This window comes from Orycteropus afer, unplaced genomic scaffold, assembly GCF_000298275.1.
Source record: "Orycteropus afer afer isolate SDZICR_OR568_19922 unplaced genomic scaffold, OryAfe1.0 scaffold00015, whole genome shotgun sequence".
NCBI classification, from domain to species: Eukaryota; Metazoa; Chordata; class Mammalia; order Tubulidentata; family Orycteropodidae; genus Orycteropus; species Orycteropus afer.
In genome coordinates, this window is record NW_006921602.1 from 8912092 (window position 1) to 8928220 (window position 16129).

At 43.2% G+C, this 16129-nt stretch overlaps 1 non-coding gene across 1 annotated transcript; it reads left to right on the forward strand.

Moving 5' to 3' along the window:
- Nucleotides 1-462: 462 nt before the first annotated feature.
- TRNAG-UCC lies at nucleotides 463-533 on the forward strand. The gene has a single exon. It is a non-coding gene; the product is annotated as a tRNA-Gly (tRNA).
- Nucleotides 534-16129: the final 15596 nt, after the last annotated feature.

A 16129-nucleotide genomic window follows, 5' to 3' on the forward strand; every position in this document is an offset into this window, starting at 1 on the left:
CCAAATGGGGGTTGCTATGAGTTGGAATTGGCTTGATGGCAGTGAGTTTGTTTTTTTTGTTTGTTTGTTTGTTTGTTTGTTTGTTTCTTGATAGAAGGAGAGAATGAAGTTTAGAAGACAGTCAGCAACTTCTGCTACAATAACTAGTATAAGGCAAGGCCACATGGAACCCCAGCTCCCCAGAAATTAAAGCTCTGGGCTATGAAGATTCAGCCAAAGAATGAGGCTCTTTGGAGGTGGGTCAGACTTCAGCTGGCAGAGAGGGTGGGGAAAGATTATCTGGGCTGAGGGCACAGTGATAAACAAAAACAGGGAGGCCAGAGAGTGTGTGCAAAGTCTGGGTGCAGAGAAGTCTAGTATGGTGGAGCCATCCAGTAGTTTGAGGGATGAGGAGGGAGCCAACAGCTGAACGATGGTAGGACTTACCCAAATCTAACTGGCTGCAGACTTTTCATTCTGGGGGCAGTGTTGGTTCAGTGGTAGAACTCTCGCCTTCCATGTGTGAGACCTGGGTTCGATTCCCAGCCAATGCACCTCGTGCATAGCTACCACTCATCTGTCAGTGGAGGCTTGCATATTGCTATGATGCTGAACTGGTTTCAGTGGAACTTCTAGACTAAGATGGACCAGCAAGAAAGGCCTGGCTCCATACATCACAATGGTCCAGACCCATTGTGCATGTGAGTTGGGGGCCAACTTGATGGCTGCTAAAAACTAGAATAGGTGATGAGGGATGGTGATCAGAGTTGTGCTCCATGGAATTAATTTTTATTCATTCTATATGGCTTCCTTTCTCCAAGAAACCGGTCCTAATCCCCCTAGTCAAAACCTATCTTTTTCTCTCCTGAGTCTTTTATGCTTTGCTTGTAACAGAGAACCCCCTGGGCCTTAGATTGAATACTTTCTCACTTTCTATGTGCCAGGACTTGAGGCTCTTGGAGGGAAGAGGAGGCAAGGTTCCCTCCCTCACTGTGAGCAGCATGAAGTCCCGAGGGAAAAAGTACCATATTTGCCAACATGTGAGACATATCCCATGCCCATTTAAAACATACACATGCTGTATCTATACTTATTTCATATATTTACATCTAATCCATGTCTGTATCCACATCTACATCTGCATCTATATAAATAGATCCATCAATTGTCCAATACCCAAAACATCAGCTTTAAGTCTAGAAGCTTTAATACCGAAAAGGTAAAATATAAGGATGAATAAAATCGCCCCTAGTGACAGAGCATGGAAACAGAAAATATTACAGCAGAGATAATGATTTCACTTCCTATTGACATGGGAGCTCTGGTAGCATAGTGCCTAAGGCATTTGACTGCTAACCAGAAGGCTGGCGGTTCAAATCCACCAGCCACTCCTCGGAAAGAAGATGGGGCAATCTACTTCCGTAGTGATACTGCCTCGGAAATCCAAGGAGGGGTCGCTATGAGTTGGGTCCAACTCGACGACACATAACAACAACATTGACATCTTGGAGCTCTGGTGGTGTAGTGCCTAAGGCACTTAACTGCTAACCAGAAGGCCAGTGGTTCAAACCCACCAGTCACTACTCGGAAGGAAGGTTGGGCAATCTACTTCTGTAGTGATACTGCCTCGGAAACCCAAGGAAGGGTCACTATGAGTTGGAGATGGCTTGACAGCACATAACAATTACAGTGACATCTTATTGGTGGTTTACTTAATGAAAATACTTTGGTATATACTATTTGGTTTATCTGAACAAACCAAAATATTTTCTCCTAGAAAAGTACTTTGAAATAAATTTCAGTATAATTATAATAAAAAAAATAATTTTAAAAAATATTTCTTTGTAAAATTGGGGAGTGTCATGTATATCAAGGTGCTCTGGTGGCTCTGGTGGCCTTGGGCATTTGACTGCTAACCAGAAGTTTGGCAGTTCAAATCCACCAGCCACTCAGTGGAAAGAAGACTGGGCAATCTACTTCCATAAAGATTTACCACCTCGGAAACCCAATGGGGGTCGCTATGAGTCAGAATCTGAGGGTCATATAGGTCAGCTAATATGAGAACTATTTGGTAAATGGTTGATGAATTGAAGTGCATTGAAGCAACACCTGCTAAATCCAAGTGAGCAACCAGGTAGAGATTCTGAAACAAGAGTGTGCTCTCTGACAGCTGATGTGGTCCAAGAGGGCTTCACAGAGGAGGTGGATAGAGTTAGGTCTTTGTAGAGGATACTCTGGTATTGTTTGCTTAGCACTTTCCTTTCCCATGGACATTGCCCTTCCTCCATGCCAACCTCATGGTTGCCAAGTATAGGCATTCCACATCCACGGTGTCCCAGGCACTAAACTAGGCATTCAATAGAGACAAAGATAAATAAGATATGATGGTACCCTCCATGGTTCCTAAACCACACCACACTCCCTCAAAAAAGTTGGCAGCTAGAAATCTCTGGGAGCTGAGAGTCTTATTTGTACTGTGCAAACTACCCCTTAGCTGGGAGTTTGAGGACCCATGGAAGAAATATTTAGAAGGTATGTGACCTAAGGCAAAATTTCCCATGGAAACTGCCATTTTTTGACACAACCCTGACCACTACCTGCACTTCAACATATAATTGGTTCAGGGATGCACATGGCCCAGGCCTGAGCAATTGGAGTCCTTCCCTGGGATTCTATAAACTGGAGCTGGAAAATTAGGGCAGTCTATCTATGGTGATAGCAATTGTGAGTTAGAAAGTGAAGGAGCTCTCAGCAGCATTGTTTCCTGCCAGGAATTAGAAGTCCATATATGGTAAGAGACAATGAAATGACCGGGGATGGCAGCAGAGGTGATAGGCAGAGAGAAAGTACTTCAGTAGAGTGGGGACTGGGGGCTCTGACTCCAATTGTTCTCTAGGCTGGAGTCCCTGGGTGGTGCGAATAAATGGTTAATGTGTACATCTGCTAACAGAAAGGTTGGGGGTTTAAGTCCACCCAGAAGGACCTCATAAAAAAGGCCTGATGATCTACTTCCAAAAAACCAGCCACTGAAAACCCTACGGAGCACAGTTCTACTCTGACACACATGGGGGGTTGCCATGAGTCAGAACTGACTTGACAGTAACTGATTTTGATTCTCTAGGCCCAGCTGCACCTTCACTCTTCCCAGGGGATCTTTGTTCAAAATTACCCTCAATTATGTGCGAGATCTTCCTTTTGACTAAGCTAATTTGGGCACTTGACTACTAACCAGAAGGCTGATGGTTCAAACCCACCAGCCACTCCTCAGAAGGAAGGTTGGGCAATCTACTTCGTAGTGATACCACCTTGGAAACCCAAGGAGGGGTCACTATGAGTCAGGTCTGACTCGATGGCACATAACAACAACAACAATTTGAGTAGCTATGCCTAGTGCCTAAGGCATTTGACTGCTAACCAGAAGGCTGGTGGTTCAAACCTACCAGCCACTCCTTGGAAGAAAGATTGGGCAATCTACTTCCACAGAGATACCACCTTGGAAACCCAAGGAGGGGTCGCTAGGAGTCTGAACCTACTTGACAGCAGTGAGTGTTTTATTTTGTTTTGTTTTTTGGTCTGGAAGCCATGTGCTTGTCTCAGACCTCCCTTTAGGAGAGTACTTTTGTTTAGATATTCACCCCTAGCACTTACCAGTTTCAAGATCTGTGTTTGCTTTTTATTTTTAAAATATTTATTGGGGGGATGGTAGAATATATGTTTTTGTGTATAATTAAATGGCAAATTTTGTGATATATATATATATATATATATATATTTCCCCTCACAATAAAAAAAAAGCTTTAAGATAAATATCCTAGGCATTAGTGGACTGAAGTGGATGTTGTTGGTTCAGACAATCGTGTGATCTACTATGCTGGGAACAACAAATTGAAGAGGAATGGGATCACATTCATCATCAAAGAGAACATTTCAAGATCTATCCTGAAATACAATGCCATCACTGAGAGGATAATATCCATATACCTGCAAGGAAGCCAGTTAATACAGCAATTATTCAAATTTACGCACCAATCACTAATGCCAAAGATGAAGGAATTGAAGATTTTTACCAACTTCTGTAGTCTGAAATTGATCAAACATGCAATCAAGATAATGAATAATTACTGGTAACTGGAATGCAAAACTTGGAAACAGAAAGATTGGCAGTTGGAAAATATCGCCTTGGTGATAGAAATGATGCTGGAGATCACATGATAGAATTTTGTAAGACCAATGATTTATGCATTGCAAATGCAACATAAATGGCAGCTATACACATGGACCTTGCCAGATGGAATACACTAGAATCAAATTGACTACATCTGTGGAAAGAAACCATGGAGAAGCTTAATATTATTAGTAAGAACAAAGCCAGGGACAGACTGAGAACAGACCATTAATTGCTCATATGTAAGTTCAAGTTGAAGCTGAAGAAAATTAAAACAAGTCTATGAGAGCCAAAGTATGACCTTAAGTATAGCTCACCTAAATTTACAGATTTGACACATTGAACACTTATGGCTGAAGAGCAGATGAGCTGTGAGATGATATCAAGAACAACATACACAAAGGAAGTAAAAGGTCATTAAAAAAAACAGGAAAAAAATAAAAGATCAAAATGGATGTCAGAAGACACTGTGAAACTTGCTCTTGAACAGAGAGTCACTAAAGCAAATGAAGAAATGATGAAGAGCTGAACAGAAGATTTCAAAGGGCAGCTGGAGAAGACAAAGTATTATAATGAAATGTGCAATGACCTGGAGTTAGGAAACCAAAAGGGAAGCACACCCTCAGAATTTCTCAAGATGAGAAAAATAAAGAAAATACATTCGAGCCTTGAGCTGCAATGAAGGATTCTATGGGCAAAATAGTGAATGACACAGGAAGAATCAAAAGAAGATGGAAGGAATGCACAGAGTCATCATACCAAAAAAGAAATGGTTGACATTCAACCAATTCAGGAGGTAGCATATGATCAAGAAGGGATGGTATTGAAGGAGAAGTCCAAGCTGTACTGAAGATACTAGGGAAAACAAGCCTCTAGGAATTGCTGGAATACCAATTAGATGTTCCAACCAACTGATGCAATGCTGGAAGCGCTCACTCCTTGTAAAAAGGGTGTGAAGGCAGCTTCATCCAACCTCCTCTAACTTCACGAGGGAGATGGAAGATCCAGAACAACATCAACAGCCCAAGGCTGATTCCTATGAGGTGGTGGTCAGACATGCCTCCCCCTTCAAACCTTTTTCCAATTCAGACACCAACCTTTCTTCCCACAGCATTCTCCACTTCTCTACTGGGTTGGACAATTCGCTGCAGTGGCCACACAGAACTCACACACAATACTCACAATTATGGGGTTTATTAGGGAAACAATAGGTTATAATTCTGGTTCAAGAATATTCAGCATACAATTCTTCAATCAGGAAGCCTCCCTTCAATCATGCCCACAAGCACACCTCTCTTTGGCCCTCGCCTCTCAGCCTGGCCTCTGCCCTGCATGGGCAAATGTTACAAAGCTCTTTTAGCTCTGCCAATAGGTACCCAGAAAGGCATTCCACTCTGCCAGCAAGCCTCCTGCCCGAAGGCCCTCAGCCTTCTTGCTCCATGGGCCAGGAAACCTGTTACTCTGTCTCATGCTGGTCTCTTGGTTCTGCTGCCTCTGCTGCTTCTTGTCATCTCTCTGCTGGCTCTCTGCTACCTCTCTGCCACCTCTCTGTCTTCTCAGCACAGGGATTTCAAGTCCAAGGACATGCTCTACCCTGGTTCTTCTCTCTGGATGATAATGAGATCCCTTTTCCACCTCTGGGATAGCTCATTTAAGCCTAGAGAGATGACAAAACTGACCAATCCCCATGTTAGGGTTCCCTACACCTTACTTGCATGGTCCCACCCCAAAAGGCTGCTATGTACTTTATTTACATTATTAGCAAGCTATCCAGTCCCTTTGGTGGGCTACAAGCACCTTACATTTAAGTAGTCCCACCCAGCCATCAAGTGGGAGTCACAAAGACCATGGCTGAAAGAGCCATACTAAGTAATTCCTTGTACCACACCTTGTACCACACTCATTTATACCAAGAAGTTTGGAAGACAGATACTTAGCCAACCAATTGGAAGAGATCCATATCTGTGCCCATTCTAAAGAAAGATATTCCAACAGAACATAGAAATTATTGAGCAGTATTATTAATATCACATGCAAGCAAATTTTGCTGAAGATAATTCAGAAAATGGTTGCAGGAGTATATTAACAAGGAACTGCTAGAAATTCAAGCCAGGTTCAGAAGAGGACTTAGAATGAGGGATATTATTCTTGATGTCAGATGGATCTTGGCTGAAAGCAGACAATACCGGAAAGACACTTATTTGTGTTTTATTCACTATGCAAAGGCATTTGACTGTGTAGATCATAAGAAATTATGGATAATATTGTGAAGAATGGGAATACCATAACACTTAATTGTACTCATGAAGAACCTGTATATAAACCAAGAGAAAATGGTTCAAACAGAAGAAGGGGATACTGCATGGTTTAAAATCAGGAAAGAAGAGCATCAAGGTTGTATCCTTTCACCATACTTATTTAATCTGTATGCTGAAGAAATACTCCAAGAAGTTAGACTACATGAAAAAAAAAAATTGCAGCATCAGGATTGGAGAAAGACTCATTAAGAACCTGTGATACCCAGATGACACTACCTTGCTTGCTGAAAGTGAAGGTGACTTGAAGCACTTACCAATGAATATCAAAGGCAGCCTTTAGATTGCACCCAACATAAAGAAAACAAAAATCCTCACAATTGGACCAATAAGCAATATCATGATAGATATCATGATAGATAAACTATTGAAGTTGTTAAGGATTTAATTTTACTTAGATCCACAATCAATGTCCATGGAAGTGGTAGTCAAGAAATCAAACAGCATATCGCACTAGGCAAATCTGCTGCAAAAGACCTCTTTAAAGTGTTAAAGAGCAAAGATGTCAGTTTTAGAACTAAGGTGTGCCTGACCCAAGCCATGGTATTTTTAATCATCTCAGATGCGTGTGAAAGCTCGGCAATGAATAAGGAAGACCGAAGAATTGATGCAGTTGAATCATGGTGTTGGAAAAGAATATTAAATATACCATAAGCTGACAGTAGAATGAACAAATATGTCTTGGGAGAAGCACAGCCAAAATGCTCCGTAGAAGTGAGGATGGTGAGACTTTGTCTCACGTACTTTGACTGTGAGGATGGCAAAGGACCACGTAGTGTTTCATTCTGTTGCATATAGGGTCGCTGTGCGTTGAAACTGACTTGATGGCACCTAACAACAACAATGTGTACAACAATTCAGTGAAATTAATTACATTCAAAATGTTGTGCAAATATCATCACTATCTACTTTCAAAATTTTTTCATCACGCCAAAAAGAAACTCAGTGCTCATTAAGCAATACCTGTCCATCCCCTTTTGCCCTCTTATTGGCTCATGTGGTAATTCAATGTTTGACTTTTTGAGGAACCACCAAACTATTTTCCACAGCTGAGTACCATTTTACATTCCTACCAGCAACGCATAAGGATTTCAATTTCTTCACAACTTTGCCAACACATGTTAGTTTCCTTTTGTTTTTGTTTTTTTTAAATAATGGCTATCCTAGTGGGTATCAAGGATCCCTGGTGGCCCAGTAGTTAAACACTTGGCTGCTAACTGAAAGGCTGGCAGGTCAAACCCACCAACCAATCCACAGGAGAAAGATGTGGCAGTCTGTTTCTGTAAAAACTACAGCCTTGGAAACCTTGTGGAGCAGTTGTACTCTGTCCTACAGGGTCGCTATGAGTAGGAATCGACCTGTTGGCCAGGGGTTAATGGGTAGTGCATATGAAATGGTATTTCATAATGGTTTTGATTTGCATTTCCCTAATGGCTAATGAAGGCGCCTTGGTGGCACAGTGGTTAAAGCACTCAGCTGTTAACCAAAAGGCCACCTGTTTGAACCCATCAGCTACTCCACGGGAGAAAGATCTGGCAATCTGCTACCATAAAGACTTATAGCCTTAGAAATCCTATGGGGCAGTTCTGTTCTGTCCTACAGGGTTACTGCAAGTCAAAATCAACTTGACTGCAGTGGGTTTGGAATGCATAATGAGGAAGCCCTGGTGTTATAATGGTTAAGCACTTGGCTGCTAACAGAAAGGTTGGCTGTTTGAACTCAGCAGCTGCTCCATGGGAGAAAAGACCTGGTAATCTGCTCCTGTAAAGATTACAGCCTAGAAAATGTCAAGGGGCAGTTCTGTTCTATCCTATAGTTGCTATGAGTTGAAATTGACTTGATGGCATACAACAACAGTGGCTAATTGTGTTAAGCACATTTTCATATAGAGGCACACCTCATTTTATTGTGCTTTTGCTTTATTGTGCTTCACAGGTATTTTGTTTTTCACAAATTGAAGGTGTGTGGCAACCCTGCATCAAGCAAATCTATTGGTGTCATTTTCCCAACAGCATGTGCTCACTTTATGTCTCTGTGTCACATTCTGTAATTCTCACAATATTTCCAACTTTTTTCATAACGCTATTGCACACTCAATAGACTACTGTATAGTGTAAGCATAACTTTTCTATGTACTGGAAAACCAAAAAATTTGTATGACTCACTTTATTGCTATATTTGCTTTACTGTGGTGATCTGGAACCTAACGCACACTATCTCCAAAGTATACCTGTACTTAATGGCCATTTGTGTATCTTCTTTGGAGTAATGTCTATTCAAGTCCTTTGCTCATTTTCTGATTGAGTTGTCTTTTTGTTGCTGAGTTATGGGAGTTCTCTATATATTATGGATACTAAACCCTTATTAGAGATATGATTTCCAAATATTTTCTCACATTCTGTAGGTTGTCTTTTCACTTTTTTTTTCTTAATTGTGATTTGGGTGAAGATTTACAGAGCAAATTCACTTTCCATACAGCAGTTCACATATACTTTGTCTCATGTCATGGACCACAGTTTACTACAATGCAACAGTTCCCCTCCCAATTCCTCCCCATAGTTACCTCTTCCCAGTGTCCATTCCTCCATACACTCCTGCTCACTGAGCTATCTCCCTGTGCATAAGCAGCCCTTCTTTCTCCCATGATTGTTCTCTCCAAAGAGTGTATCTACTTGAGGTAAATGGTTAACTCACATGTATTTTTGTTTGGCTGGAAACCACAGGTGTGGGTTTAATTCCAGATCTGAAGGGCAGCTAGGGGCCATAGTCTCAGTGGTTCTATCAGGCTCTATCAGACCAGCAAACCTGGTCCCTACCTTTTTCTTTTTTCTCCAAATGATTTTGAGTTTTGTTCCACATTGTTCTCCCTCTCTATCAAGGATCTCCTACATAGATCCCCTTCCAAGCTTTTCACTTTCTTGATAATGTTCTTTGATACACAACAGTATTTTATTTTGATGGCGTTTTTGAACCAGTGCTTTTTGGGGCCAGCCCTCAATGGCTGAGGGAGAGAAGGACTGGCCACTCTGCCCAGTGCTGGCAGGACTCCTCTAACGAGCAATTCTTGCTCTGAAACTGAGGCTCTCTGCTGAGCTGCCCTAGACTTTGCCATGCTTCGTGGTCTAAAGTCTTTCCCTGCCCAATCCTGCTTCCTTTCCTTTTTATCATTCAAGGTGTTACTCTTCAATAAACCTCTTGCATTTCTAATTCCATTTCAGAGTCTGTTTCCTGGAGGACCCAACTGACATATTTGGATTTCTGTCACTTGCAATCAGGAGTCCTAAAGATGCAACCTTGAAGGGTAAGATTTGTTGTTGTTGGGCATCATTGAATCAATTTCAATTCATAGTGACCCCATGTGACAGAGTAAAATTGTCCCATAGGGTTTTTCTAGGCTGTAATCTTTACGAGAGCAAATCACCAGATCTTTCTCCAGCGGAGCCTCTGGGTGGATTTGAGCCACCAACCTTTCAGTTAGCAGCTGAGCACTTAACCGTTGTGCCACCAGGCAGTGGCATCACTAAGGGGTTGCAGACTGCATGGAGTAACACTGTCAGAGAGAGACACCAAAATGACTCTATAAAATTTTTGAAAAGTGTTTTATCATAAATTATTTATTTTTATTTTTATTTTAAGAGCTTGTTTTACATTCAACATAACGCGTACATTTAGTTGCATTCCCTATTTGCCATGTCCAACCCTAACCCAGTCTCCTCCCCTCCGTACTCTGCAACCTTCCCCCTGTGCCCCTCATATTTATGCCCTCTCATTTGTCCTGCATTTCCTCAGTTCGAATGTTGGTCCTCTGGTGTCCCAATATCCCTATAGTTACTACAAAATATTTTTCATAAGCCCAGCTTACATGTATCAATGTACCTCCAAGGCCAAAACCCTACTCTAATTTACTTTTTGAAACTTCCATTTGACTGCTAACCAGAAAGTTGGTGGTTCAAACCCACCAGACACTCCATGGAAGGAAGATGAGGCAATCTACTTCCATAAAGATTTACCACCTTGGCAACCCAATGGGGGTCGTGGCTATGAGTTGGAAACGGCTGGATGGCAGGGAATAGAATGTGCTCAGGTTACAGCTGTCATTATTAGCCAATTACAATAATGCTTCTAATCACGTGGTTTCATCTGCATGCACTACAGCATGCACTGTTGTTTTTGTTGCTGCCAGTGTTTCTGCCAAAATTTCTGGTGTTTTAGCTGCAATATTGTGCTAATTAGTATTTGTGAACCTTTGTCAATAACTTTTTTGAGAATGAAGTAGTAATTAAAGGAAAAGAAGGAGAAAAATAAATAAAGGGTTCTGCTCAGTATGGGAGCTCTGGTGGTGTAGTGCCTAAGGCACTTGACTACTAACCAGAAGGCTAGTGGTTCAAACCCACCAGCCACTCCTCGGAAGGAAAGTTGGACAATCTACTTCTGCAGTGATACCACCTTGGAAACCTGAGGAGGGGTCGCTATGAGTCGGATCTGACTCGACAGCAGTGAGTTTGGTTTGGTTTTGGTGCTCAGTTACTAGTATGTCATAATTCAAGGTAGAAAGATTTTACAAAACAATTTTGTTGTTAGTATTCATATATATAATCTAAGAAACATTACAGTTAAGCAACTTACAACTATATTTATCACATGTTATTCTATGATCAAAATTGATAATAAACATTACTAAGGATTCTGTATGATCTGGTACGTGAGGAGGTCCATGAAGGAGTGGTGGTAACTTCATGAGTTACCACACTGAGTGACATCAATCCTAGTGTACCACTGTCACAAGGGCTGATTAAGTAAGATTTAATAGGTAGAAAAGGAAGAGAGCTGGTATTTAAGTTGAGGCAAACAGCCTAAGCAAAGACCTGATGGTATGTTCAGAGGTTGGAATAGAGGGTCCTTATAGGAGAGGCCTGGAAGTTAATCCTGCACAGTGGGTTGGGGCCAGCTGGTAGAGAGCCTTGAATTCTAGGAAAAATGATTGAACTTCATTCTGCAGTGGGGACCCCTGGCAGTGTCTGGCAGGAAAAGAACGGAGAAGGAGAAGATATAGAGACTGACAGTGGAGTGAGCACTGAGTCTAAGCCCTGTTCCTCCTCTGTTTCATATTTTTCTTTTAAAAATGTAAATCCCTCACATTGTCTTTCTGTTGTATTTTGTTTTCTTGTTCTGACTGGAAATTCCAGCTCATCTATCTGGGATGTCTGCGAACAGTCAAGTAGGTCTTCCTCTGGCCTGAGGCTGAGGAGCCTCAGAACTAGCTGGCTATGAACAACAGGACTGACAGGCCTCCTCTCTGGACCCCATGACCATTTAGACTTCTGTAGGGCTGGGCCCAGGCTCCAAAGAACAGACCTTGGAGGACAAACGTGCCATTTCTAAGGATACTTACCAAGCCCTGAGCCCTGAGGAAACCAGGCAATAGATGCCAGAATCACTAATGTCTGCCTTCTTGGATCTCCATTCCACAGGATTCTGTCCGAGCAAGTCTTGAGGGTGGGAGTGGGAGGAGGCAGTCTTATATGTGGTCAAGATCCTGAGCCCTGAACTCAGGACCCTAGATTTCAACCATGGCTTTGCACATAATACTCTGTATTACTGGGTGGGTCCATGTCCCCTTTGGGCCTCAGTTTCCTCATCTAGCAAATGAGATTAGAATATTGGCCTGACTTTAAAGCTTAAGGGGAATGATGCAGGTTAAAATGCCTTGCCAAATTTGGGGTTCCATAAGATGTTGTTGTTGTTAGGTGCTGTTGAGTCATTTCCAACTCATAGCGACCCCATGCACAGCAGAACAAAATACCACCCGATCCCGTGCCAGCTCCATGATCCTTGCTGTACTTGAGCCTATTGTTGCAGCCACCATGTCAATGCATCTCGTTGCAGGCTTTCCCCTCCTTCACTGACCATCCACCTTACCAAGCATGACATCTTTCTCCAGGAAATGGTCCCTTCTGACAACATGACCAAAATAGGTGAGACGTAGTCTGGCCATTCTCGCTTCCAAGGAGCACTTCGGCTGCACTTCCTCCAGGATAGATCTGTTAGTTAGTTCTTTTGGCAGTCCATGGTACTTTCAGCATTCTTCGCCAGCACCACAACTCAAAAGCATCAACTCTTCTTCAGTCTTCCTTATTCATTGTCCAGCTCTCACATGCATATGAGGCAATTGTAAATATCATGGCTTGTGTCAGGCACACCTTAGTCCTCAAGGAGACATCCTTGCTCCTCAGCACTTGAAAGAGTTCCTTCATGGCTGACCTGCCCACTGCTACACCTCGTCTAATGTCCTGACTGCTGCTTCCACTGGCATCAATTGTAGAACCAAGTAATGTGAAGTCTTTGACAACCTCAATCTTTTCTCCATTTATTGTGATGCTGCTTATTGGTCCAGTTGTGAGGATTTTTGTTTTCTTTATACTGAGATGTAATCCATACTGCAGACTATATTCTTCAATCTTCATCAATAAGTGCCTCAAGTCATCAAAAGAGGTTAGACAGCCCTTATTTTCCAAAAGGTTGGTGTAAAAAGAGCCTGGACTTGGGTTTCACCCCAGCTTCACTGCTCTCTAGCTGTATGATCTTGGGCAAGTTCCAGGACCTCCTGAGTCTCATTTTCCATGTCTATGAAATGGGCTGCCCTCCCAGGGACGACAAGGGAAAGAGTCATGGAAAAGGGACCAAGTGTATTCAATTGATAGGTTATCTATTTCTGCAGAACAAATTATCCCAAAAGTTAGCAGCTTAAAACAACTAACATGTATTATCTCACAGTTTCTGTGGGTCAGGAATGGACATGGCCTAAGGGGAACCTCTGCCTCATGGTGTCTCAAAGGCTTCAGTCAAGCTGCCTACCAGGACTGCCGCCATCTGACAGCTCGAGTGGGGACAGATCCGCTTCCATGTTCACACTCGTGGTTGTTGGCAGCATTCAGTTCCTTGAAGGCTGTTGGATGGAGGCCTCCTTCAGGTCTTCACCACGTGGGTCCCTCCATTGGGCAGCTAACAACATGGCAACACAGAAACCGCGTTCTTTTTTTTGTGGCTTAATCTCAAAAGTGACATCCTATTGCTTTTGCTGTCTTCCATTTGTTAGAAGTGAATCCCTAGGCCCAGACACACTCCAGGAGCAGAGGATCACACAAGGCATTTCAAGATTAGGAGGTAGGGATCATTGCAACCATCTTAGAAGCTAATGTCACACATGCCAAGCCTTGTTCTGAGAAGAGCTCTAAGGACAGATTGAAATGGAGGGGGACCCTGAGACACAGAGAAATGTGTTGTCTGTTGGTAATGAGTCTAAAACAACCCCCCCCCAGTGCCTGCCCACACTGATCTTTATCTCCATGGCCTGTTTGATGGCAAAGAGATTTGCTGCCTGCAGGAGCTGCATTCCAGAGTTGGGTACTTAACATTCCAGAGCAGCTCTCTGCTAATTATTGCCTGTCTATCCCAGGCACGGACCACCCAGCTGAGCCCTGAGCTCTGTGGCCACATCTCCCATGGCTTTGTTCTCAGGTCACACTGAGAGGCCCCTAGATGAGCCAGACTTAACCAAGGCCACAGAGCAGTGAGCTGTCAGTGGCAGTTGGGGATGGAGCTTAGCTCCTTTTACCAATAGCTTTGGGCAGGGAGCATATGTGAGCAGAGCCTTAGGGCTGGACCTCATGGGTGAGTTGGACTTAAAGCAAACCTCAGGCAAACAATTATTTCTCTGAGCCTCCATCTCTTCACCTGTAAGAAGAGGAAGTTTTCCAAGATCCCATAGCATGAGTCTCACTCTGCATATGTTCCAATCCCTTCTCCATGGAAAGAGGTCCCGGTAGGCACAGCATTCTCACTGCTTCCTGTGTTGGGAGCTTTCTACCCCCCCCCCAACCAAGGTTCTTTTTTTTTTTTTAATTGTGATTTGGGTGAAAGTTTATATACAGCAGCTCACGTACACTTTGTCTCATGACATTGACTACAATTTACCACAATGCAATAGCTCCCCTCCCACTTCCTCCAGATAGTTACCTCTTCCCTGTGTCCTTCCCTCCATGCACTCCTACCCCCTGAGCTGTCTTCCTGTGCATACACAGCCCTTCTATTCTCCCATGATTGTTCTCTCCAAGGAGTGTATCTACCTAATATAAATGTTCACCTCATATGTCTGTCTTTTGTTTGGCTAGAAGCCACAGGAGTGGGTTCAATTTCCGACCTGAAGGGCAGCTAGGGACTATAGTCTCAGTGGTTGCATCAGGCTCTATCAGACCAGCAAACCTGCCCACCCGCCCTTTATTTTGATGGTTTTGAGTTTTGTTGCACATTGTTCTCCCACAATATCCAGGATCTCCTACATAGATCCCCCTCCGAGTGGTTGACAGTGGTAGACAGGCACCATCTAGTTCTTCTGGTCTCACAGTCATATAGGCTGAGGATCACATAGTGTACCAGTCACTTGGACTAATTGTTTCCATGAATCTTTGGTTTTCTTCATTCTTCTTTGCTCTGGATGAGAGACCCATTGTTGCATCTAGATGGCTACTTGCAAGCTTTTAAGATCTCAGTCACTACTCGCCAAAGCAGGGCTTGGAAAAATGTTTTGTGTAGTATGTGGAACAATGTTTTGTGTAGTATGTTATGCCAATTGAGCTTGATGTCCCCTGCGACTATGGTCCTGAGCCCACAGATCCAACTACTTGTTCCCTCAGGGTAGCTGGTTGTGGCCAACATGTGTTGGGAGCTCTTACAGGTGGTGGAAGAGGGGTCCAGGCTTGGGGTAAGCAGTCCTTTATTCTAACACCAGGAGAGAAACAAGCAAAAGTCTTGGGCAGCAGGGGCCTGAGGATGCTCAGTGGAGCCGGAATTCCCTGGACACACTTCCTGACTTCTTGGGCTCCCATAGTTGAGCTCATTCAGCCTCCACAGCCTTTAGAGCAGACATTCCTGTGACCCTTAACTCAGCTGCCTCCATGACCTGGTTCTTTGGGACTTTTTGTAACATCTGCTACTAAGCCCTGGAGTCCTTGGGAAGTGCAAACAGTTAATGGCCTCCACTGCTAACTGAAAGGTTGGCAGTTCGAGTCCACCCAGAGGTGCCTTGGAAGAAAGGCCTGTTGATCTACTTTCAAAAGAATCAGTCATTGAAAACTCTATGGAGTATGGTTCTACTCGGAAACACATGGGGTTGCCATGAGTCAGAACTGACTATGTGGCAATTTTTTTTTTTTTTTCAGTTGTGGCCCAGGGCCTGAACTAGGTGGTTCCCCTACTGAGTTTGAAGGAGCCTCCCAAGCAAGTGGGAACAGGAGGCTCACAGGGGATAGATGATTTGCCCCAGGCCACACAGTGAGGCTGCCCCAGATCTATCTGTCCCCTGGGCCAAGCAATGCTCTGTGAGGAATCAGACTTGGTCCCTGTCCTTGAGGAGAGGTCTAAGATCTCAGTTGAGGCTAGCAGAGCCATTTGGTGTGAGACCTCTGATTTAGACTTTTGCTGTAAACTTCAAATAAAATTATTCAGATTGTCACAGAGCTGCATTTAGGATTTCACCATGGGGAAAACACACAATATGAAATCCACGCTCTTCACAGGACTACACTGCCAGGCTGCATCATGCATTCATGCATTTGTACGCCCTGTGAGTGATCATCTTGTGAATAGCAGTTATTTTCTGTTGTACTTGGGA